Raw genomic sequence first — 17467 nt, forward strand, 5'->3', positions numbered from 1 at the left:
TGGCTTCAGATTCACAGCTATAAATAATTTTTATCAAAATATCCAATTTATTTCAAACTTTAATTCCACTGGCAATTAAATAGGAACCATCACAACACAAATATAGTAAACAGATTAAATTTTATATTGTATTACATTAACAAGTACTAGTTTGTTTCATGCTCCCTCTCTTCTTGAGTCTAGACAGGATTTTTCCTTAACTACACCCTAATATAAGACTGTATATACATGAAAGTATACTGGAGAACTTTCCAGTATCTTTCGGAATTGAGATATAATACGTCAACACATGGAGAAATAAAGAAGTATATACATTTCCCATCTCTGAATGAGAATTTTGGACACGTGTAGTGTGGGAAGCCATAATGGACCCTCACTAACAGCCCGGAGGGCTGTCAGGGCAAAGGTCCTGAGTAAAACAAAGAAGAGTCTCTCCGCATGAACTGCTGGTGGAAGAGAAGTCCTGAGATAACCACAGGATGCTCCAGACTATGCAAACATCAGAGGTCTCTACAGGAGGACCCTTATCTCTTCCTGCTGATACTGCCAAGAATGCCCCTCCCTCCTTTGTTCTTGCCTTGAGGTGAGCCCTTCCTCTGAAAGCTTAAAAACCTGTGTACCCCGGGAAATTAAATGAGACCTTGACAATTCAACCCCTCCTTGCTTGATCTCCTTTTTCTCTCCCCCTTCTGACCCTCAGGTAGCACCCCTTTGGAACCCTGGATAACTGGACCTGCTGGTCAATGTAGCATAACTCAGATGTACTGAGTATGGGAAGAATCTTCTAAATATAGCCATGACTCTTGACTTGTTAGTAAAGCCCCATTCATGTGCATGTGTGTAGAAAATATTCTAAGTGATTCTCAAGGTTGGACTTGGACATCAGCTTGTTTTAAAATCACCCAGATGATTCTACTCTGCATTGTGAGCAAAGGACCAATGGAGTAAAGAATAGAACCACTAGTATTCCCATTACCCCATTGTCAAAACTAGTGTTTTGTTTTGCGGAGAAGAATGTAGTCATTTTTAGGAATGGTTATTAGTCAAAAGAATGCCTATACTGAAGTTGCTTATTTAGGGGTCCTATCTCTAAGCAAGGTGCCTGTGAAAATCAACATTTCAGGATGCAGAGAACAATAAGTTCATTGAGAACTGCTGCCCCAAGTCATTAAAACTAATGCTAGGATCTGAGCAGTTTACACACTGCCCTCTGTCCATAGTCATTCAGAGCTTTCACACTGGGTATTACACCCAAGCAATCTTTGGACATCTGGATATAGGGAAAGCTCCAAAAGGCTTTTTCCTTGTCTTTAAAAATAATCATGTGTTGTATTCTGTAGCTGCCTGCAGCGACTATGAACTGGGCTCCTGGAACAGAAGCTGAGGGATGGATGGGGAAGGGGCAAAGAGAAGGAGGCCAGGACGATAGTTTACTGATAGAGGCCTCAACTTTAATGGAGGTCAGACCTTTTTAACAGTTTGGACAAGCCCCTCCCCACCAGACTCCAGGCTGAGTTCCAGGGAAGTCTTCCTTGGCTCCACTGCTCAGGCAGCTGGATGGGTCACCTGCTTAATTCAGGAATTTGTAGACCTGGAGGAATAATGAACTTCACCTTCACTCTGAGCACTCCACCCTAGGTGGAGCAGGATCCTGACTAGCAAGGGATTCTCACTCAACAAAGGCTGGAAGAAGTAGTTCACCTTGACCAATGTCAAGTACACTCTGAGCACTCCACCCTAGGATAAAAATTCCTGCTGTAACCTACTTTCCTATTATGCCCTAAGCCCTTGTCCTTGGCCAATGTCAAGTTCCTACCGTGTGGCATGACACCCCAATATGGATCTGTACAATCATGTCATAATTTAACTTCATTTGATCAATTTTAATGTAAGTGTACTTACCAGAGAATTAGATCTTCCCAAGTCACCTAATTCATACTAAAGTCTGGACAAGGCTTTTGCAAACAAGCATTCTTCTTCCAGATTAAAAAAAAAATCTCCCATTAACAAGAAAGACCCAGTGTAGCAGTATAAGACAAAACCAGAACAGGGAAGTGGGAAGGGATGGGTAGGAGAACAGAGGGAGGGAAGGGGGCTTATGTGACTTTCGGGGAGTGGGGAACCAGAAAAGGGGAAATCATTTGAAATTTAAATAAAAAATATATCGAATAAAATTTAAAAAAAAAGAAAAAACAAGGATGTTTTTAAAGCCTCCCTCTCTTAATACCTTCAAGGAATCATTCCAAAATGTATTATACATAAAAACCTTTACTCAGCTAAATGCTTTCAACATTGTAAATAGTGGATGATTTTTTTTTAAATTGATACTGGGTTTTTTTTTTTTGCCATAATGAAGCTTCTCCTCTCCCCATCTCACAGGGATAGGCATTGAACACAGCCCTGTGTTCCTAATAGGCCAGCACCCTACCCCTAGGTTACTTCTCTAGCCTAAAAATTCAGTTTCTTGAGGGCGTGCTATTTTCTTAGTGGACTTGTTCATAAAGATTATACATTGTACTGTTCAGGAATGGAAACCCAGATTTAGGCAGGAGATTTTGTAGAGAGAGTATATATCCATTAACTTACCATATGCTAATATCTACTAGTGGAATAGAGAAGGTTGAATACATTTGTCACGAGATGGCATGTTACAATTTCTTTAAAACACTTCTCCCAATTTTGTGAACATTGCCACATTAGACATATGAATATTGATATGTTTTGGAAAGAAAATCTAGTTCCTGACTAAACTGAATTATGAAATTCTCTCTGTGTGTGTGTGTGTCTGTCTGTCTGTCTGTTTCTGTCTCTGTCTCTCTTTAAATTTCTAAATGATCAATAAAAGATATATATTGAGTATAAAATGTAACTTTTTATAATAGTAAATATGATATATGATAGTTATTTCTTAATGGAAGGCATCAAAATGCTACTCTTAGTAGAATTTTATGAACCTTACCTTGAATAATTGAGACAGTGGTGGTCACCGAATGTTGGCAAGGCTTAATTGCACTTCTGCATTCTAGGGATCAGTGTGAGCAATCGTGTAAATGACACTAGATCTCAGTGATTAAGTTATAAGAAAAGAAAGCAATTGTTGAACAGATTGTCAGTGGGAAAGACTACACATAACCCCCATTGAAGTTTTAACATTTTTAAGGTGGATTGATAAAATTGATCCAAGCAAACTCCTCATGCTTTGAGAGCAGAGAAGTGAGTAGATATGATCTGAAAACTGGAAAGTTAGGAACAAGGGGGGGGGGGGGGAAGGCCCAACTCTTTTACACAAAAGATAATAAGCATATGGAATAAATTACTATAAAGGGCCCCTGAAGCAAGGAGCATCACTGAATACAAGAGGGAATGAAATGAATTTCTAAATGAAAAGGGAAGATGGAGAGGAATGGGAAGAAAATAGGCTAATGGAAATAAGGGGAACTTTAAAAAGCAGGTGTGATGAGCAGAGGAACGTTTCTTTGGGATCCTTTGGCTTCTTTGTGATAGAACTGTTAAATGGCTTTTGGCATAGCCTGTAATCTAAAATGATGTCGTGCATGGTGCTCTGTGCTGTCACATATAACCAAATGCAACATGGCACTTAATGTTCTGTTGCTAAGGATGTCAAAATACAAATGCATAGACGCCTCCTTGACTCTGCAAACAGGCGAAGAAAGAATGTGGTTCACCTTTGTTTGTGGCCAAGGAAGTTTAACTTCTCCACATATCTTGGTATCTCGCGTATTCAAGTAAGTTTCCCTTACTCTGCTGCTTTAAGAAATAAATGGAGAATTGCCCATAAGCACCTATAATCTAGTGCACATCTTAATAATAGATGAGATGATTTTCAATAAGACAGGCAGAAAATATGAAGGCATATTAACCACTGGTAAACTAGTCATAATGGGACCAATTGTCTCTCTGTGAGCACACTGTAAGCTGATACATTCAGAGAGTCCCCTGCGTTTATAGCTAGAAGCATGAATCTTTTTTTAGGAAAGGGTGCAGAGGCTGAGTTCAGGATTTCAAGTGATAGATGAATGGAAACATTAATATGTAAGGTATTCCTGGCTAATTATTCAACAGTTACTTCAGTGATTTAGATGGGGATTGGGTTACCTTTGGGAGAAAGGATTGTGCTTTTAAGTCATGCTAACTAAGGAGTATTATTGAAAATTATATAGGAGTGTTACTGTTAACTCTATCCCAAAAGGTATAAACACACTGGCAGCTCTCCTGTCTAAAGCACAAAGTGCTTTACATAGATACACTTGTCAAGTCTTTGAAATTAGCTGCTTGCTTCAAATGTGCAAGAAAGGAGAACTTTATTTGAGCATTGTTGTGCTTCTTAAATACTCTTTTTATAAAGATAGTCTTTTCCAGATACTTGAACAATACTAAGTTTTAACATGAAATCAAACCAAAGGACATACATAGGTCAGGATGCTGCTTTATGAGTGACTAATCTAAAACTTTTGGAAGTACTCAACCATAAAAAGATTTTGACACATGGAAATATTCACTAACACTTCCGGATCCTTGTCACAGTTTGTTGACCTGGATATTGATTTTGTAATGCATATCAGCCATGAGATCTATCTTTGTTCACAAGCAAAATTAGTGTAAAATAAATCAGTTTATGAATGGTAGCCTGCTGAATATTTTAGCTTTAAGAAACATCATTCAGCAAGGCAGTGGTGGTACATGCCTTTAATCCCTGAACTCTGGAGGCAGAGGCAGGAAGCTCTCTCAGTTCAAGGCCAGCCTAGACTACAAAGGGAATTGCAGTCCAGCCAGGGCTACACCGAGAAACACTGTCTTGAAAAACAAACAAACAAAAAAATCAAAATTTTCTTTGTGGATGTAGATTACGAAACTGTAAACCAGTTGTCAGTATTGAACCAATGGTACTTGTGCCCATTAGCTTAGAGCAGAGCTACCAACACCATGGAGCTGATTGTCCAATGTCTCACCTTACCCCAAACCAAAGCCCAAGTAATGTAATGCTAAACAACAAAACATTCTTTTCCAATTATTGGGTTCATAGTAGATATGAAACCTATTTAATGCTCTTTGCATAATACTACATTACAAGGGTGTTGAAGAAAACATATATGAAAGATATTAAGACATCATACAGTTTCCAGTCAAATTCAATGTCTTTCTGATGATGGGGAGGTTCATAGGTAGGCAGACAAACAGGCCCATAAGGAACAGCTTATACTCATTTTGCTTGGACATACTTAGACCAAAAAAAAAAAAAAAAAAAACCCTATGTCTCTGACTCTTAAATGCTATTTCTCAAAACAGGGATCTTTCTCAGGCTAATTATAATGAGCGCAAAAGAATGTGAGTATGGAAATCCTATTGCTGACAAATAAGGATTTTAGTCTTAACCAAAAGTTAGTTAAAACATGGTAGATTTTTGAAAATATGGTCTCCAAGGAGATTTGTTTTGTTTTCTTTTCATTTGCGGGTTTTTGATCTACTTTTCCCAAAGAACAGATATAGCTTGTTATATAGCCAGACAGTTAAACAGATAAACAGGCACCTAAAAAATAATCCCATTAGTTTTTAAATTGGGATCTTCTTAAGAATTTCTCAAATGAGACTATATGATATAGAATTATAAAGAATGATAATATAGAGTATATAAAATATACTCTATATTATTATTTGTCCCGTGCTTCAATTCCAGGATGATGATATTTACAGTATACAGTTAAAATAATATTTACAGTATACAGTTAAAATCACATTGTATTTTTGTGAATGTTGAGAGTAATTTTTAATATGCAATCTCTCTTGGGATATTTATAGTCTTCCAATCAGTGAGGAACTGTCCATCACAACTAATACTATATATATATATATATATATATATATATAATTTGGCACTGCAAATGTTTCTGGGCTTTCTTAAAACAACTCTAGATAGATTAGCAATCATCCTGCAAAATGACCTCTGTCACTTTTCCTAGAACTACTTAGTTATTTCAATGCCACTGAATTCAGAGGAGGAGAGGGGTTTCCCTTACACTCCCCTTTCCCTTTGAGATCATTTTAGAACAATTTGTTTAAGGCACAGAACTTATGGATATTTCAAAACTATTGTCTTCCTTAGGATACAGTCTACATTTTAATATAATAAAGGTTCATTTCTAATTAAAAGCAAAAATAAAATCCAAAAGAAACATGTTTCTTTTCACAAATTGTGCCCATCATTTTTGAACCCTGCTAAGCATTTTTAGTAGATCTGTGCCCTTAACTCATCTTTTGCATGCTAACAATTTAATCTGAATACCAATATAGACACAAAATAAACGATTGTTTCCTGCCAGAGGTATCTGCAGAAGAAATCTTGGAGTAAAACATTGTCTTTGCAGCTCATTGTGTCTCTAATTAGAGTGGAAGGAGGCAGAAGCTTGCTGGTGTCAGTCTGTGTTTAGCATGCCCTGGAGCCTCAAGCTCCTGTGGGTATCAAAGTGCACTAATTAAATGAGGGGGTCCACAATACGGCACTAAACATCAGAGTGCGAGAAAGAGTCCAGTGTCCTCCGTGCCTTTGAGAATCCGTGGCCCACGCTAATTACCCATTGTTGAATTGGCTTTCCATTCTGCCAGGAATGAATGGTTCCAACTCTCCCTCCTTCCCCCGCCCCCTCCCCTTTCTATTTTACCATCTTTGCTTTGGCCGCCTAATTAATCTTATGGAAATCTCCCGAAGCCAGATTCCAGCAAGGTTGCCCCGATGTTTATAATTTGATTTGTGATGATAAAAGTGAAGGCACCCGGTGATGGAACAGTGTCATTTCCAACACTCTCGAGAATCGGAGAGGCTATCAATCTTTCCCACGTGCACGGCAAACTGATATGCTAGAAAATTAACTTCAATTAATAACAGAAATCCCCAGACACACAGGAAAGTGGAGCTGCTTTGAAAGAGAACCTTCAAAGATGTCTCTGGACTGTCTTTCATATGCAGACCTTTTCCATAGAAGAATTTCTCAACTAGAAAATATGTAATGTGCATCAGTATTTATCTTTTTAAAATTCGTTTTATGCTAATTTCAGTAAGGTATGGTATCTTCAAGATCGAATTTACAGTTGTCTTTATTTAGGGCCAAAGTCTTCAGCTCTCAAAGCGTCAACATTTGGTGTCTTTTTTTCCTTTGGTTTTATGAACAAAGAGATTTTAAACATCATTTGAAAACTTTTACTTCACCTTTAAATCCTTTATGTGGAGCAATCAACATGTTAACTTAAAAGGTGTGTGTGTGTGTGTGTGTGTGTGTGTGTGTGTGTGTGCATGCGAAGACATACCTACCATGATAAAACCAGTAGTTATTATAGGAAACCATTCAATCAAACCTTTCTAATAAAATCTTTCTACTATATTAATTAATAAATAAAATAATTGTAAAGGGACTCTAATAAACCCTAATAAAAAGTACCACTGTACACAATATTCTTACCCTCTTTATTTCTAATTGCAGATAGTTTTTTCTGTTCAAAATGAGAAGTAAATTATTCTTAAGCAGTACAATTTTAGCTTATGGATTAAAGTATTTAAAAACATTTGTAACATTCTATCAGAAATAGAATGAATGCCCTCTCTGAATGATTCTTTAGGTGCTCTTCTCTTCCCACTCCATCCATTTCTGTCTTCTGAAGTTTTTACTTAAATTTCTACCTCTTTGATTTCTTCATCTTTTTGAAAGCCATTAGGTTATAAAAGCATAATTCTCAACATTATAAAAGAAACATTTACTATCAATAAATACTAGGCATCTCTGTGCTATTTGGTAGCAAATCACTATATTGTTACATTTCACTCTTGAATATAAAATAGGATTCTTGAAAGTTAAACATCTATCATTTTTTATATTTTTATTTTAGTTGTTCCCAGGTTTGTTGAAAATATTACAGAACAGGTTCAAAGGTTTCCACGTGGTGAAATTCATACTAACTATAGGCTGAGGGACCTGCAGGTTGGAGAGACTGCCAGAGTCTACTAACTTTAGCATTTCCTTGGTATTGGGACTTACCTTGTTGAGCTGATCTAGGATAGAGACCTCAGAAATATAATTATCTCTCTTTCTTCTCCATTCCTCATGTAACTTGGTGGAGATGCTACTCACAAGACCCCCCTCTGAATCCTCTTCATCATTCTTGGCATAGCCGGCCATTTTGTGTACTTCCTTGAAGGGATAATGGTAACTTCCTAGCACAGGCACTTGTCCGTGGGGAAGTCATTACCCAAGAGCATGTAGTACTTCTAAATGATGGCCCAGGCTGCCGTCTTCAGATCCTGGGTGAAAATGTGGCCCATGTTGGTATGTCATAGTAAAAGAACAGAATTCTATTATTTTAGAGTTATAACCATAGAATAAAGCATAACTAAACCTGAAAAAACACCTGCCCTTAGCCAAGTGTAAATTCTGACTGGCAGTCAAGTTGGATTTGTAGTGAGAGTTGAAAGACCCCAGTGCCCATGTCTTAGATGGATAATTCTTTAATATTCCTTTAGGAAACACAATTATTGTTCTTGTTTTAAAATCTTTTGATTAATTCTTTTTAAACAAGGTATCGGCATTCTTCACAACTAAAATGAACTACTAACATTATCTTTATGAGTCAAAAGCAAGAGAAAATGGAGAGGCTTTTTGAAGTCTTGGCTTCTTTACTAGACTAGTTATAATTGCAGAACTTCACATTTTTAAAATTGATGCCATGAGAGTAAACTGCTTTGGTACCATCTCTTGTTATTTAAACCATTACTGATAGAATCTTAGGACCATTCATGAAATACTAACATGATCTACACTTGGATTGACTGAAATTTTATTTCACCTTTTGACAGTAGAAACTTCTTTTTATAAAAATAGAATAATAGTCCAGTTTAAACTGCTAAAGAGTAAAGTACACAAGTTACATGCTATCATGTGACTTTTGCTTTTGCATTAAAAACAGCATTTTAAAGTCTCTAGCAAAAATAAATAACTGTTTTGTTCACTTGTAAAATGAAAGAAATACTGCAAATGTGTACAAGTTCCTATGTTAGGTTGAATTCTTGGTATCAGAGTAGAAAAATAATAGTTATATTATTTTTATAACTAGCTAAGAAAAAAATCATATTTACCCTAGAAATTATTTGACAAATAAAGAACTCATTGTGTTTATGTTGCTGATTGTCTTTAAAACATCAGCAACTATGGTCTTTCAAAAATAAATACAGTAAGCTTCAGCTTTTTGGTTTTTTACATCCAATACTTTTAGAGATAAGATTCCATTTAAATGGATACTTTCTTTTAAGCACATCTTTATTGTATATAATTCTGTTTTAAAATACTGTTAATCTCATTCTCCATAATACAATAAATTAAAAATAAGACTTTTCCATATATAATAAAAACATTTCCCTATGAAATTTTTAAAAATTTATTTATTTATTTATTTAGCTATTTATTTTATGGATGTGAGTACACTGTCATTGTCTTTAGACACACCAGAAGAGAGCATTGGATCCCATTATAGATGGTTTAAGTAACCATATGGATCCTGGGAATTGAACTCAGAACCTCTGGAAAAGCAGCAAGTGCTCTTAACTGCTGAGCCATCTCTCCAGCCCAAGTATGCTCTTAATATGAGTAGTTTTAGCAAAATGAAAAGAATCAAGACAGAATAAACCAGAAGTATCATGCAGATTTGCAGATACCATTAGGTTAATTATGCAATAACCATTCATGGACACCCTCACAGAAGAGGAAGTGAAATACTAATATTTACATATATATTGTTGTGGTCAATATAGACTTAACCTATGGAATTGAATTGTGAAATCTAAAAGTGGTATTTACATAATCAAAGCTTTATCCAAGAACAGTGTGAGAACCAGAATTTATGACTTTCAAAAGAAATGTTTAGCTTAAATACTATCAGATTGTAAAAGTATGGTTGTTACGTATTCAAAGGAACAGTCATGAAAGCATGAAATCATGATGTAAAACAGATACCTACACTTTTAAAGCAGCTGGCAATCTTTGTTGTTGTTGTTGTTGTTTTTGGCGGTGGTAGTGATGTTAAAATGATGATAGGCATTCAGGGTTGTACTCAAATGTCTCCAAAGCCTAATAAAAGTCATATATACATATGGGAAATATGTTTTTCATCAGATATTAAAGAAATCCATTCAGTTAGTTTTGTGGAACTATATAAAATTCCTAGAGTATGATTACAAATAGAGTATTATTATTTAGCAAGATTCCTGAGTTAGTACTAGATCCTTTCCAAACTCAGTGGTTTTCGCAACTTGCAAGCACTTGCTGCCTCCACGGAGCCTGATTACCTCTCATCTTAGATATTGTCTAACACATTTCATGTAAAATAAAAGGAAACTGGATGATGTAATAAATGTTTTATATTCAATAAGATAATCATCATATTTCATACATTCATTTTTTAGAGCGTGCCTGTTTCCATCCCGCAGAAATGACCTGCAAGGAGCCAGCAATAATGTTAACTCTATATGGGCTTTATTCTTTGCTCAGTTAATCACACATTCAATTTACCTATCTTCCTGCCCATGTGCATTATAATGCAAATCAATTCAAGTAGAGATGTGAGAGCTTAGAAAGCCTGGCCTGGCCAGCCAGCTTCCTTTATTTCTTGCCTTAGAGCTAGCCAAGCTCCTGAGATGAAGACAAGCTTAATTAGAATGACAGACGGATTTAGAAGTCAGTTTTAAAAAATACCAATGTATTCAAACTGAATATTCAATTTGCCACAAAGTAAAAGAAAGCCTTAGCTCCCTGTGTCTAAACATCTCAAAGCTCATAGGGCCAGAGGATTGTCTCCAAGGGACAGCAGGGCACCCACTGCAGCCTGGACCCAAGAACAGCATCACACATGATGTTCTTCTCCAGATGGCCTGGCAAGACCTGGGTAGTGTGCTGAAAACACTTGCCACTTCACTTGAAACCCCAGTCTGGTCCCCCACCCTCAACCCCACTCCTTCCTTAGTGACACGAGATGCTTATTCTAAAACTGCAGGAAGCTAATGGGATGTAGGCACAAATGTCACAGATGTAAGGTTTCAGAGCTACCTGAAGAAACCAACTTGTAAGCAAACTCTGAGGAACCATACCCATCACGTTTCCTAAGGCAACTAGGGAAGAAGGAAGGCCAAAAAACGTTAGAATCTTTTCCTTTCCTGAGATAAGGTTGCTCCTCTCATTACACTTTGTTTAGCGAAAGGGAGAGGGCTACACGCTGCTGCTCCTACGGATCATCTGTACCGATCACGATCACTCATTAACCACACTGTAGCTAAGCATCTGTCCTCTCCACACATTGACCTTTGACCCACCCTCATCCAGAGCTAGTATACAATTCCTCACTGTCTCATATAGATATGGTCTGTAATATACTTTCCCATGATCCTTCATTATTTCCTTCCTTCCACTTTCCCACACTTCTTTACTTTTGAGATTTGTTCTATCTACATAAATAATTCTCTTGACAAGTTCTGAGAGTGTTGGAGACCCTGAAGTAAGTGGCCCCTCAGCCATGGTCCCCTTCCAGTGCTGTTAGTGATATTTTCTCTCCTTTTTTGGGAGAATGGTCTCCTTACTAATTCCAGGCATACTTGTTATTTAACAAATCTCTACAACTAGTCCTGAATCAGGAGTTTAACTTTTCTGAACTTCTAACAGTAAGCCCCTAAAAGTTTCCTAAAACTATGGTTCCCCAAATTGCGCACTTGTGTTGCTATGCCTGAGTGTATGAGGCCAACTTCCAGGGAATCATTGTTATTATTGATTTGACAGGAGGATTTTTTTTAATGTTTTGAAATTTATTATGTTTTTACAAATGCAAAATCTGCAAATACTGGTTAGGTAAAACAGCATACAATTGTAGTAAAAGTTGGTTATAAAAAAGATTCCTAAACTAGCCTCTATAAAGATAATGTGCTATTGCAGAAAACAATGTCGCAAACATAGATAGCAAAAGCACGATCAAAAAACCATCACTCTATGCCGTGCTGAGGATAACTGTTTAGATATTCTCCATCAAAGCAACTAGAAGGCAGCTAGCTAAAAGGAAGAGCTTGATAACTGAATTTGCATCAGTTATTTTGGTGGGTTTATATACACACACCTAGGACAGAGAGAGGGGGGGAGAGACAAAGAGGGGGAGGGAAAGAGAGAGAAAGAGAGAGAAATCATTGTATCTTAGGTACTAGTTTGACTCTTGAAAACTTTTTCTGAAAATATAAGAATAAAAAATTCTTCATATAATTAAAAAAAATTCCCTGTAATAGTAGTAGGAAGGTAGAAACACTGACTAACCAAAGCTCCTCATGGGCTGGCAAGAGAGACAGCTCATGGAATCCTTGGCCTTGCACTGACTCATCAGCCTCGCCTGTTCTCAGGAGGCAGATCTAAAGTAAATCTGGGCAAAGCTCTTGAAGTAGCCTGCAGAATTTTGAAAGGGGACCATCTGTGGAAACTACTAGAACCTTATCTCTTCTATTTCAGTTACATCACAAAAAGCTTAATCTATAGGAAAAAGGCACTGCTAGGGCCACGCCATGAACTTTTGTCCTGAACCAGGAAAGGGAACTCTTTTTATCTCTGACTAGTGCAGTGTTCTGGTTTTAACCAAGAATTTGTCTATAAAGAAAAGAGTTTAAAGATGGCAAACACTGTAGAGTAACTGAAGTAGTAGGTGAAGGGTTTTGAGGGTTGTAAGAAATTCACAACCAGAAGGTACAAGGTCTCTGTGCTCTACAAATCTAAGAATATTGGAAAAGATCCCTCTCCCCTAGGAAGAAAGCTTTCAGTAGCTATGATACTGAAGCACAAAAGAACTCTGAAAAATTCCAAAAGGAAGACTCAAAATGGTAGGGGTGGGGATGGATGTTGGAGACAATAGTTACACCTCTTTGGCTCCTGGCAGGTTATGTGTGTGCTGCACCTGCCCAAGAGCTCTCTGGATTTATGAATGAAAGACACACACACACACACACACACACAATCACACACACACACACACACACACACACACACACACACCAGTTAATTTTGAAACACCTTGTCTAACTCAATGGTGGAACACTTCTAAACCTCTCCACAGCTACCAAACCCTTCCTTGCCATATTCCAGAGTTAGCATCCTTTAATCTATATTTCATCTCAGTTACCTCAGACCCAGAGTAGTGGCTCCTAGGGCCACTTTCCTAGATTCTTACATGCCAGCAGGCCTTTAAGTTTCATCTTCTGCTTCTCCATGATGATCTCCTCTCCCTCTCCCCCTCCCTCCCTCCCTCCCACAATCCCTCCCACCCCTTGCCATGCATAATCAAAGCCCCACACTGTCTTCCTGCTCAGCCATTAGCTCTATGGCAACTCTTATTATCAGCCATAAGAGTTGCTCTATGGCAACTCTTATTATCAGCCAGACCCTCAGGTTTGGAAGAATTGCTTTTGGGAGACAAAGCATTCCCAATAGTCCAAGACCACCCAGAGGTTAAACTGTAGCCCAACTGCTGGCCAGAACAATGACAATCTACACATTTAGGATTGCAGCATCTACTGCCCTATGCAAAGTGTTCTCTTTTTGTTGTTGAGAGAGAGAGAGAGAGAGAGAGAGAGAGAGAGAGAGAGAGAGAGAGAGAGAGTCATATCAAAGGCAAGCAAAACAAAACAAAAACGGTGGCACAAAAAGGAACAAATCAAGTATCACACAGATAGAAATTACAATTATGATGAGTAATGTGGTACAGGTCCTAAAGGAAAAACACAGATAACAAGACTATTTAGGCAAGGGTGTGGTGTCACATGACATTAATTCCAGCATTCCAGAGTTGGAGGCTGTCAGATCTCTTAAGTTTGAGTGGTAACAGAGTGGGTACCGGGACAACCAGGGGTACACAGAGAAACCAACCAAAAAATAAAAAGAAAGAAAGAAAGAAAGAAAGAAAGAAAACACTAGAAAAAAAGACTGTCAATAAAGTATGGGAACTGTAGGAAGCAAAATGATGTGCAAGAAATAAAATATGAAATAACTGAAACGAAGAATATATTTGATTTCACCTCAGAGGTTTGACACAAGTTAGGAAAGGATCAATAATCTTCAAGACTTGGGATGGGTAAGGAGAAATCACTCAAATAAAACTGCAAACAGAATGAACAAACCCGAAATAATAAGAAATATAAAAGTGTCTGCTTCCTTTGGATCTCACTTCCAAGTTTGTCCTGCTATCATCCTTGGTCAAAGATGCTTCCATTTGCAGCTGGTAATATTGCAAAGACTCATAACAGGCCAAAGTGTTGAGAACCAGTGATTGTAAGTGCTCATTCCAGTACGGGTCATCCATATTAATTCTCTTCCCTCATCCAAAGTTCAGGAAAGATTCTGAATAAAAAGAAAGACAGAACCAAAGGAGAAGGAGAAGAGCTGTGTAATAGTGTCTTCTGTACACACATGATAGATGCACAAATCCTCTCAGAGCAGCTGTGGCTGTCTACAAGATTCACACATGACCAACCCAATTACAATTCCAGAATAGATTGCCAAGGGCTCCTGAGGTTCTACCCCTTTCTGTGGACCTACTGGAAGTTGAAGGCTACCAAGAAAAATCAATGTAATCAAGGTAGCTGCCTGCAAACATGTAATTAAATTTTAAAAACATTGAGCATAACATCTACAAGATATAAGTTTCTAGCAAGTATTGAAGAAACTAGAATACTTTTTATTTAAAATTAAAATATAATTTATCATTTCCCTTCCTGTACCTACCTCTAACCCTTTCTATGAACCTACCCTATGCTTTCTCATTACAAAAATTTAAGTACTGTGAGTAATCATGAAATGTCTATGATTATATTCTGCTTAACAAGCTAGCCTGCTAATGTTTTATAGCAATTCACAGAAGACACAGATTTCTGAGTCACAGAAGAATAACACATTTTTATTCAGTGCACAACAGGTTATGTTACTATTATCATGTTTGTAGTCTTCTCTTGCCTGCCAAACATTATAAAGGTGAAATGTAGGCACCTGAATGGAAGTAAAGCATTGTGTTAGAGTGGAGAAAAATTGAGCTCAAAAATCAACTTTTTAAAAACAGTCTATAAGGAAAGCAGACTAACACAGACCTATACAACAGCCCAGGAGACTTGTCATCCAACAGGGCACACGGATGAGAAAAAATAAAAGAATCGTGTAGACAACACATTACAATTTCAAACAAAAGCAAATCAGCAATTTGTGGAACACTAGGCTTCACTGCATCTTCATTGACACTTCTAGTATGTTTGTGAGAAAATAATCATTTGTAAAAGGAATTTAAAGTAGACTAACAATCAACAAACAAACAAAAGACCAACAATATGGAGTTCTGTCTATGTAGTGCAGTACTGTGGTGCTGGATCAGTTCCATGACTACATATATATTGTTGGGATAGAAAGTAATTTGAAAATTAATTTAATTTCTAGGAGTCAGAATACCTAAATAGAAGAAGAATGTGCACAATCAAAATATTTAAGCAGGTGGTTCTTTCATGTGTTGTTTTTGGGCAGGGTACTAGACACTTTTCCTTTCTACTACCTGGTATAAATCATGATGTAGCAATAAAATGGATTTATAAAACTGGTCATCAATAGTAATCTAAATAATTCTTCTAGAAGATCTTTACTGAGTGATGCAAATTACTGTCCTGGAAATCCACGTATTGATGTGAGTGCAGTTCCCAATATATTTACTGTTAATACCTAAAGCAAAAAATCTAGGTGCTGCCTCCTCTGTATCATGATCATAAAGTATCTATTCTCCTAAACAAGAAATTGTGTTTGTCAAAGCTTGTTGAAACCTGGAAGTGTTTTAGCTATAGCAAAAAAAAAAAAAAAAAGAAAAAAAAGAAAAAAGATTCTAAACCACATTTAGACATGCCACCTACCAAGGAAGAATTATAAAAATTGGATTACTAACAGTAACTTATTCAAATAAAAGCATGTGATGGATGTCTGACAGTTAGTTTATCTATCTATCATCTGTCTATCAATTGAGCTATTTATCCATCTTTTACCTATTTAGCAGTTCTATCTAGAACTATGATATTTTAGGTACTTTGCAAACAGTAAGTGGTGCACTACAATGCTCCTTATGTACAAAATACATTACCTTTTGCTTCATTCCATATCACTGATATTGAGTTATTAGAACTAATGATTTAATGAGTCTTCCAGAGTTAAGTTTCTTACATCAGACATCCACTTGCCCTGGCTTTACATTCCAATTTTTTTTTCAGAAACCTAGACATCGTTGTTATAATTTACCCATCTTCAGCCCAAATCAAGTTCTTCATATGTAGTATGTCAAGCCCTTTGTCTATTATGCTCAGGGCCAACATGCTCTCTGGGACTATATATCTCCTCATTCTCCTTCAATATCCCATTGCCAGTCTTGGGACTATTACTAAAGCTTTTCAATATCCAGGTGTCTATTACAATGTTAAAGTGTAAATTCCTCTACATCCTGACTATTGTGCCTCCCACTTGCTAGGAAGAGGGGAGCTATCTGGATAAATTAGTTCTGCTCTAAGTTTTAATACCTATTGAATTTAAATATTGCGCTTCTCAGAGAAATGTATATTTTAGCAGTGGCTTTCTGGCCAGGTCTGGCTCTATCTAAAGGGCCGTGAGTGCTTTTATTTATTGCCACCATTTATCTAATCACAAAAGAGAAATTTAAAAACTTCTAACAGGACAAAACAGAGAAAAATTATGTTTAGTTCTCACAAATTATCAGTACTTCCTTTATACCTAGAGTTTCCTCATGCTGAAATAAAGACTATAGAATTTCCTGAAAGTCAGAACTCATTCTAAGTAGATGATAATATGCTATAATATAAAAATATGAGATTTGAAAAATAACAATTACAAAAAAACAAAAACAAAAACAAATTACATGACCTATCAGTGTGTACTAAAGTTTACATTTTAAACCATGTTCCTTTCAGTTCTATGGTCAGTTAAACCTGAGAAAGAACAATCTGTATCCTTATATAAATTAAACATCATATCTAAAAATAATAATTTGTCCTATCATGCTATTCATGGATATGAATCAGTGGATATTGTAAAACAAGGGATAAAAATGTATGTATATACATATATGAATATGTGCAAGAGATTTGATATATATGACATACATTAATGTTAAGTGTAGCTGAGAAATGAAAAACACTGGTTTCTAAACATATTTTTCTATAGGGAAAAGATCTGGGAAATATCCATATTGATTCCAACATCTTACTATACTGCCCTTTAAGATTACTTGAGAGTTTTCCCTAAAACTTTAACAGGGCATAGAGCTTCATAAATATGGACTTGGTTTGCTACAGGAAGAACTTCAGCTGCCTATATGCATACCTGTCTCAAACTGGGAACACAGCACCAGACTAGGT

The 17467-nt window shown here is 36.7% G+C and overlaps 1 pseudogene; it reads right to left on the reverse strand.

Moving 5' to 3' along the window:
• Positions 1–7892: 7892 nt before the first annotated feature.
• LOC127677854 (40S ribosomal protein S17-like) lies at positions 7893–8329 on the reverse strand (annotated as a pseudogene).
• Positions 8330–17467: the final 9138 nt, after the last annotated feature.

The sequence above is a fragment of the Apodemus sylvaticus genome, chromosome 2 (genome assembly GCF_947179515.1).
Source record: "Apodemus sylvaticus chromosome 2, mApoSyl1.1, whole genome shotgun sequence".
Taxonomy (NCBI): Eukaryota; Metazoa; Chordata; class Mammalia; order Rodentia; family Muridae; genus Apodemus; species Apodemus sylvaticus.